Source organism: Dermacentor andersoni, chromosome 9 (assembly GCF_023375885.2).
Source record: "Dermacentor andersoni chromosome 9, qqDerAnde1_hic_scaffold, whole genome shotgun sequence".
NCBI lineage: Eukaryota > Metazoa > Arthropoda > Arachnida > Ixodida > Ixodidae > Dermacentor > Dermacentor andersoni.
Window position 1 is genome coordinate 17,186,560 of NC_092822.1, and position 8,441 is coordinate 17,195,000.

The 8,441-nt window shown below is 48.9% G+C and overlaps 1 protein-coding gene across 7 annotated transcripts in view; it reads right to left on the bottom strand.

The window, feature by feature from the left end:
• LOC126527122 (adenosylhomocysteinase-like 1) overlaps nt 1-8,441 on the bottom strand; it is a 270,192-nt gene that overhangs the window by 158,515 nt on the left and 103,236 nt on the right. The window lies entirely within an intron of this gene.

Sequence of the window (8,441 nt, forward strand, 5' to 3'; positions counted from 1 at the left end):
CGGTGCCGCTTCTAACCAGACCCGTCAAGGCCGTGGTGAACCGGGCTCACCATTCATTCCGACCGCGAAGCGCCGGAACGAGGAGAAAGAAAGAGAGAGAGTAAATAGACGTATGGGGATCTACAATAGAAGCAATGCTACTGTTTTCTATCTATCTAACTAACTATCTCGATTTCTTTTTTTTTCTTTTTTAATCCAAAGAGCAACTCGTTTTTAAGTTTCCCTTCCGCAGTTCGGATCTTGGCCTTTGCCCTGCAGCAAGCACGTGACGTAGTTACGTCACAAGCACAATATGGAAGAACGCCAGAGCGGAGAGTGTTATAGAAGGCGTGAGCGGCAAGATGCCTGATATAGAAGGTCATCGAAGAGGACAGTTGCGATATACTTCGCAGTCTGTAGGCCAGCAGAGAAAGAAAAAGAAACGCGAAGATGCAAACGAGAACAAAACAAACAAATGACATCTACGCAGACAAAAACAAAGTTTCAGTGTCAAAAAACAAAAAACTGCGACATTTGGCACGACGACGAAAACAAACGACTGCTAAGGTTGCGAGTTAATTTGGGTTTGATAATTGTTAAGCGCTGCGTACGCCTTAATAGTCGGCTCACGCAGCCTTCGTGTCATTCCCGCGCTTATTTTCCTTCGCTAAGAAAAGGCGACAAAGGCATGACAATGACGACAGAACAAAGACGGCACGACGAAAGCCTTTATCGCTGATTCAAGGTGCCATTCTGGGTCGTGAAAAGCGTCTTTTTCTACCGAGGTAGCATGGCGAAAAATGCATTAATTATCATTGCCAATTTAATGCCATGCCGAGAAACGCAAGAAAAAGAAATGAAAGAGACAGAGAAACAAAGAACACGGGTTAGTGACAGCAGGTTCGCCGAGAGTAACCACGAAACGCAGATTCCGGGACAACACGCGAAACACGCGCAGTATAAGATATCGCAGCCGCGCCGCGATATCGCGACAGCGCTAGCGGCAACGATGTTGCAAACGTCGTGCCTTTATAACGAGGGTCGAATCAGACAGTCAAGACAGGCGCCTCGGGTATGTAACTAAGCGCTCCGGCTCGGAAGAAAAAGAAAACCAGGCATGAGGAGAAACGGGGGAATTCAGACGTGCGCGGCCCATAACTCAAACCGACTCCCGCGCCCTTGTCCCGCGTCGGCCCCGCGTAATCTCTGCCTGCGACATTGCTGCCTTCTTGCCTTCTTGGTGGAGGCAAGAAGCACCAGCGGATTGCGCACAGAACCGCTTTCGGTGCTGGGAAAGCAGCGGGAAGAGCGCATGCCCTCACTGGGACATCAGGGATGAAAATGGGAACCGTAAGGAAGCACGCCGACGATATGGACAAAGAGCGAAAGGCCCGCGATGAAAGCGAGGAGGAGGCGAGCGATACGCAAGTGCGAGTAGCAGTGCACCGCGGGTACCAGTCTCCATTTCTTCTTTCTCTCTACTAACTGTGTGCGTTCGTGCGTGCGTGCGCGTTCGCGAACGCGAGATGGCGACGCATTCGACCCAGCCTTGCGCGTTGCGCGTAATGCGCTCCATCGTGCAGTGCGGCGAGAGAGAAGGAGCACGAGGGGTCGATGGGGACGAAAAGGAAGTGCGCGAAAGGGAGAAGTCAGGGGGACGTACACCCGAACCACGGCGGATCCCCCAAACGACCCTGCTCGTTCACATCGCAAGGACTCCTTCTGGCCTAGAGATACGGCGGCCTACACGGTACTCCCTCTCCTCTCCTCCCACTTTCCCTCTAGCGCAGTGAAGAATGGCGCGTCCATGAGGCTAAAGAAGGAGCCAGCGGCGGCGACTAGGCCTCGACCCGACGGGTCCCGACCCTTTCCCCCACTTCACTGGTTTTTCCTCCTCTCCATTCCATAACGCGTCGGCGCCAGTCGACGACAGTGCTGCGCACAGCGGGAACGGAGTGGAAAAGCGGGAAGCGAGAGAAGGAAGGGACCTGAGAACCGCGTCACGCATCTAGAAAAAAAGGGGAAAGAAAGAGCCCAGCTCTATGATGGGGTTTCGGCGATGCTCTTATCTTGCCGTTCGAAGACAATGACGGCACCGGAACGAGGTGTAGTCGGACTTAGAAGACGCCGTGTCGAAGAAATGGGGTTCCCTACGAGAAAAAGAAGGATCATTATTTTCCCTATTTTCTCGCTTAATGGCTTTCTACTCCTACATGCAGCACGTTCGAAGCATCACTGCTACTTTAATAGTTACTACCAGTCCACATTTTTATGGAACGAATGAGGAGGCCTTCGGTAGTACACAGTGAGCAGAACTCGTCCGTTCATTTTCTCTTGAAGGAACCACGGGGTGAATGAACGGATGGGAACGAAAGAAACTAGGAAACTAAAGAAATCGGTCGAAAGAGGACGGGTCAATAACAGGGGCTGAGTATCCATCTACATTAGTACATTAAAGTTACCGATGAAAGAGAGGACGAGCAAAACGACGACGCTGCTCCTCAGTTCTCTCTCTTTACGAAGACTACGACGGCGCGAAGTCAATAACCAAAGAAAAAAAAAGCCTCCGGCAGTGCCGAAATTAATCGCGGTGCTAAATTCGCGTGCGCAGCGCGAACGGCAATTACCCGCAGCTCTGGGGAAGAACTCTATAACCACCATCGGCGTGGTACTTTGTATACGACGGGAAAGCGATGAGGGGCCGCGCATATATAGGGAACGTTTCATGAACTCGCGACGCAGCGAAGCGGGCAATATAGGAGAAAGATAACTTCGCGCCGCGAGAGATGTGAAGAATGACGCTTATAGAAGTTTAGGGAAGTGGAGGAAAGAGTACGTGCAAAGTTTTACGACGCTACACGAAATTGACAATAAGGAGACAGGAAAGCAATATCCGGATGGGAAAGAAAGCGCGTATACGAAAGGAAGAATCGGCAGCGTGAGGACAGCAGCAGCAGTCCACATATAAAGTGGGGTAGGGAATACAATAGGGAGCATGGGGAGGAGGATATGAACACGGAAAGAGGATGACCGGCAAACCACCAAAGGGAACTAACCTTGGTGATGTGAGGAAGGCCGCGGAGACTGTTAGACCAAAGCTTTGGAAAGAGTGTTACGTAAAAGGGAGCGTGGCAAATGAAACGATAAGGAACGGAATAGGGGATGCGGTGGCCACAGCTGCGCGCCACCACGAGGGGCCGCTAGGCACATGTTGGGGAGCCCAGGGAAGCAATAGACGAACAGCCGGACTGGGCCATCCGAGATAGAGCGGCCACTGTTGCCGGCAGCGTCATCGTCAATCATAGTTAAGCGCAGGCAGAGCAAACAGCTATACACAAGCAGGGGGCGTGCTGGGCGCCCGTGATAGCAGCGGCGAACGGCTTTTGCCGAGCGAGGGAAGGCGCGTCTTTCATGCGCACTAGCGAAGAGGGCCGCATTTCTCAACGCAGCAGTCGTCGGCCTCGCTTCTGTGCTCATGATCCTCCCTATGGTGCGCGTTTTCGCGCGAGCATTGCGAGACCCCGCTCTGTCTCTGGCTTACGTCAGGGGCACACAATATACGCTTTTCTACGGTTCCAGCCGTGCAGTTCACACATGCGCCACCTCCTAGATCCGCGACGGCATAGCCGACACGGCGTAACCTGATAAAACACTGCGATCGAAATGCAATATCATATACATCGCCCGGTGAAATTTGATGTCAGACACATGTCGACGAGCCAAATCCGACCATCGGAGAGAGAACGCTATGTGCACTGTTCTATATATGTCGAGATACATATTGCCTTGGCACATGCATTTTTCAAACGAAGAGTCATTTTATTCGCTATTCTAATGAACCATTTCGTTGTCGTCTTCGACTGTTGACAAGGGGTCGTTCCTAATGTTTTACATTGCGCGCGATGTTATTAAAATAGAACGAAAGACATGCCAGGACGGTACGGCAAATCTTTCCAGTCCGCACGCGCAGTAGATGCATGCCCCGAGTGGTGGCGGCGGTCTGCATGCCTTACTACATTATGCGTACTGGTAATAATCCAACGCCGGCATGACTAAAGCTACTTACGGTATAGTTATAAAAGTGTGACTGGAGTCGAAAGGGCGCATAAGTGTAGGTACGTCACCGAACACGATGCTAATCGGCTTTCGGCCCATGAGAAACACGAGAAGGCGTCTACGAGAAACTGAGCGAAGGAAAGACAGATAGAAAAAGGCGATCAATAGACAGCAGGCAAAAAGCCCCGCCGGAGACAGAGAGAGGGCAGAAAACCGCGCGACACTACATGCAACCAGAGACCCAAAAGAGAGAAATAATGAAACTAATATGGCACAAATCGGTAAACTACGCTTAGAAACGCACGCCTTTATGGGCACAGCTCTACGCGCGCGGCTTAAGTACGCTAATTAACAAGCATTCCACATCCCAGCATCGACAAATGGCATTCAAGACACTTTCGGCATCTGTAACCCATATGTGACGCGCTAATGTACCGGTGCCATAGGAATTTTCTGTGCTCTTCAGACTTCTATGTAGCATCTCTGAGACACCCGCCTGTCGCAGTGAACACTGCTCCACGTCATCGAGGAATGTGCCACGATAGAGCGAAAAAGAAACGAGAAATGTCTAGAGGTTCGGCCCAGACAGCTAGCAGTAGAACCAGCCACGTGCTGAACGGCGTATACATGTAAACACATTGTAGACTTGAGATCCGCTGCGTCATTGAGTATACAAAAAGTGTTTCCCGAATTGTTTTCAGTATTCAGCTGACGGATTTCGTGAACACCTTCTTCAATATTTTTTTACGTCTTCGTACACTGCTCTCAACTCCATGCTTCTTATATACACGTACTTGTATATATTTTTCAGCAGAAACGCTCATCCCAGCTTGCGCGCCGTCAATTGAAACACAATGGCCTGTTAGCCAAGAATATTAATTAGCGATAGTAACCACGACGCATTGGAATGAATGCCCACTATTTCGATAAGCACCGTTTCACGGTGTTTGGAGATGGGGCGAGGCCGAACAATGCTCAACAGCGAACTTTATTGCATCGTAGATACCAAGCGACGCAATTATGAAGAGACAAAAACCCAAGCAATGAGAGTTCTTTTAGATCTAGAATCATAGTCAGCGAGGGAAAGAAAAGATGAAGTTCAGGATTTCAATTTTGCTTCACTCCGCTGTGACTTTTTGTGCTGGAAGCAATTTTCATAGAAACGCGCTCAAGCAAAAATACTGCAAGCTCATTCATGAGTGTCACGCCACCATGTTATAATAAAGTCGGAAATCGATCTATGAGTGACATAAATCTGCCACCAAATGGAAGAGTTACATTTGGCAAAAATCCCTAAGCATCATTTCCAATCGTCCTCTTGACTTCAAGTTAAGCTCCACCTCCCTTGCCCACCCCTCCAATCCACTTATCCCTTACTACACGATACTAATACTAAGCCAGTTATTACTACAATAAGATCGGGGAAGAAAAATCAAGAAATAAGAAAGCTATAAAACAGAGTGTGCGTCGACTGGAAGGAATTTAGCAACCACCACTGACCTACTACTTCACGTGCAGATGACGTTCTCAAATCGATAACAAGTATCTCGAACTAACGTTAAACGAAAACGCACCTAAAGCACCGAAGGAATCATACGGAATTTGTGCATTCCCGAGAAGAACGACTGGGGGTGGGAAGAATAAAAAAAGAAAGACGAGAGAAAGCTCTCGACAGAAGGGCACCTTTAAAATTCTAAATACTTCGAAGAATTAAAAAAAAATTAAATTAGGGGGTTTTACGTGCCAAAACCACTTTCTGATTATGACTCCGGAAATTTCGACCACCTGGGGTTCTTTAACGTGCACCTAAATCTAAGTACACGGGTGTTTTTGCATATCGCCCCCATCGAAATGCGGCCGCCGTGGCCGGGATTCGATCCCGCGACCTCGTGCTCAGCTGCCTAACACCATAGCCACTGAGCAACCACGGCGGGTTACGAAGAATTTGAAGACACGAACAAAGTACAAGATGTGGCGGCGCAGATTTTCTCGCGCCCAACCCGTACTACGTCACCGATCAGATTGAGCGCCGCAAACTGGCGACTCAGAGCCTTCAAACTGGATTACCCGGTATTTCGGGTTTTGCGCTGGCAAAGCTGTTGCCCTTTATCGAAGCAGGAAGGCGGCGGAGCTGAACAAGCAGCACCCCCTTGGGCTCTTTTACTTCTTCAGCATGCACTGCAGTGGTTTGCTGCTCATCGAAGTTTGCTTTCGACGCTGTTCATTTCTGAGAATTTTCCAGAGGAGGCTATATACGTAAACGGCTCTGCGAGGCAGTTTACTTTCTCAGTTGGGACTCCGTTCTCACTGAGAATTAAAAAAAAAAAAACGCATTTATTGCTATCTACTGTTGTCTTCTTTTTTTTCCTGTACCACGGTGCCCAGAAAGTAGGCATAAACGTTTAACAAACAAGAATGAGCTTTGCGCAGTTGTACTTTCTTTTTTCCGAAGAGTCTGGCAGTCGCACGAAGTATTTGGACTTCTCATCTCTCTCTTTATCGGGAAATATCGCCACATTGCGCCAGCTGCGTCCGCACCTCATCTAGCCTTTACTCCTGTCCCATATCTTTCCCTCAATCTTACTTCGTTTCCTGAAGATCTCGGCCGCTTCTAGAAAAAAAAAAGCGTTCTTCTCGTTAAAACGGGGCAGTCTGGCGACAAATATTTTTTCCAAAGAGCTGCCAGCCCTTCCCAACCTACTTGAAGATAGAATGGGAAAAGTAGGCTTAGTATAGCCATAACAAGATGTCATCTAGAGCTCAAATACCGCGAAAAGAAAGTATTACGCCAATATTATGCCTGTAACGCCTGTCTTCACTCGGTTTCCAACAGCAAAATGAAAGCAAGAAAGGCGGTGCGAGCTGACGTAGAGCCATGCATCCATGCATGCGGAACGCGTAAAACACAAGTGAACAGAGCGTTGCCTGTGCACTGTCTCTTTGTTCTTGCATGTGCAAGCTTTTCTTTCGTATTTTTTTGCGTTCCACACATAAAAGTGCTAAGTTCACGATGCTCACAAAAGTACGTAAACACCTTACCAAACCCATTGTCTTAACTTCGTTATCTAAGTTAATTTTTTTCCTGATCTCTGTACATTCAAGGAATTACCCGCATGATCCCCCTTTAGTCAAACACGTGCGATCCCGTATTATCTTCGTGCTTTCTGGCGGAAGTAATCACATTCACCACCAAAAAAAAAAAAAAAAAAAAAGAAGCACGAAAGGGAGACAGACGGCTCAAAGTGAGCCTCTTTAGAGAGAGAGAGAGGGAGATAAACGGTGTGGGGAAAGGCAGGTAGGTTAACCGGAGAGGAGTCTTGCCTGCTACCCCGCACTAGGGGAACATTACAAACACGCCATTTGTACGGGGTGCAGCGTTCCAGATCGCCGTGCTTGCTTAGGCAACTTCGCCGGGAAAGAAAACGGTTCTGTTCTTCGCTCCTTCTCCCGTGTCTGCGTGGCCAGTCAGAAAATAAACGTCTTGCAAAATGAATCCCTCGCCAGCTCCTCTCGGGCGAGCAGTTGCGAACCGTTCAAACAACACAGCTTGGCTGAAATAAGTCGTCCGTCAAGCGTAGGGACCCGTTATATGTTAGCACGGAACTTTGTGTGGAACGCATTAGCGGAGCTTAAGTTTACCGGTATGTTGTGCACGTGTACAAATCGGCAACGAAAGCTTTCGGGACACGGTTTCCACGCCAAATGCATGTGGATGTCTGCTCCGTTAAAGCAAGGCGCTTCTAATTTATTGGATCACTGTGACGGTCGCAAAGGCTGCTGCATGTTGAAACTCTCAGAGTCCGCGTGCCCAGAATTCGCGGGAATTCAGATATTTCACAAATCCTGCGTCGCAAGCTTTTGTGGAGGACTGTGCGATACCCGATAATACTCGCCGCTCGGGAAGCAGTAGTACAGCAACGATAGAGCGGTAAGACTGTGCTAGGAATCTCTAAGTTATCACATTTCATTTAATCTGCAAGCGTAAACGCATCGACAACAATGCGATTACTGCGACGGAACATTCGTCTTGTTCTTCTTTAGATGAGTCGTGCCACACAAGAAAGGCACCATCTGCCACTTTGCAAGTGATCACGACGTCACGAGACGTCCCGCCAGCGCTCACTGACGAGTATGTTTGCACTGACGTCATTGTGGCTGCCATCTTGAGATAGTAGCATGTCGAGAAGCTAAGCAAGAAACGTGACTAGCCCTTCTCCCTCTACCCCCCCCCCCCCCCCCCCCCGGTCTACCGACAAATTTATAATATTGACAACTAGGTGAAAAACGGCCACCGTTGAACTGTATTCTGGGGTTTTACGTGCCAAAAACCACGATTTGATTATGAAGCACGCCATAGTGGGGGGAACTCCTGACTGTTCTCGACCACCTGAGGTTCTTTAACGTGC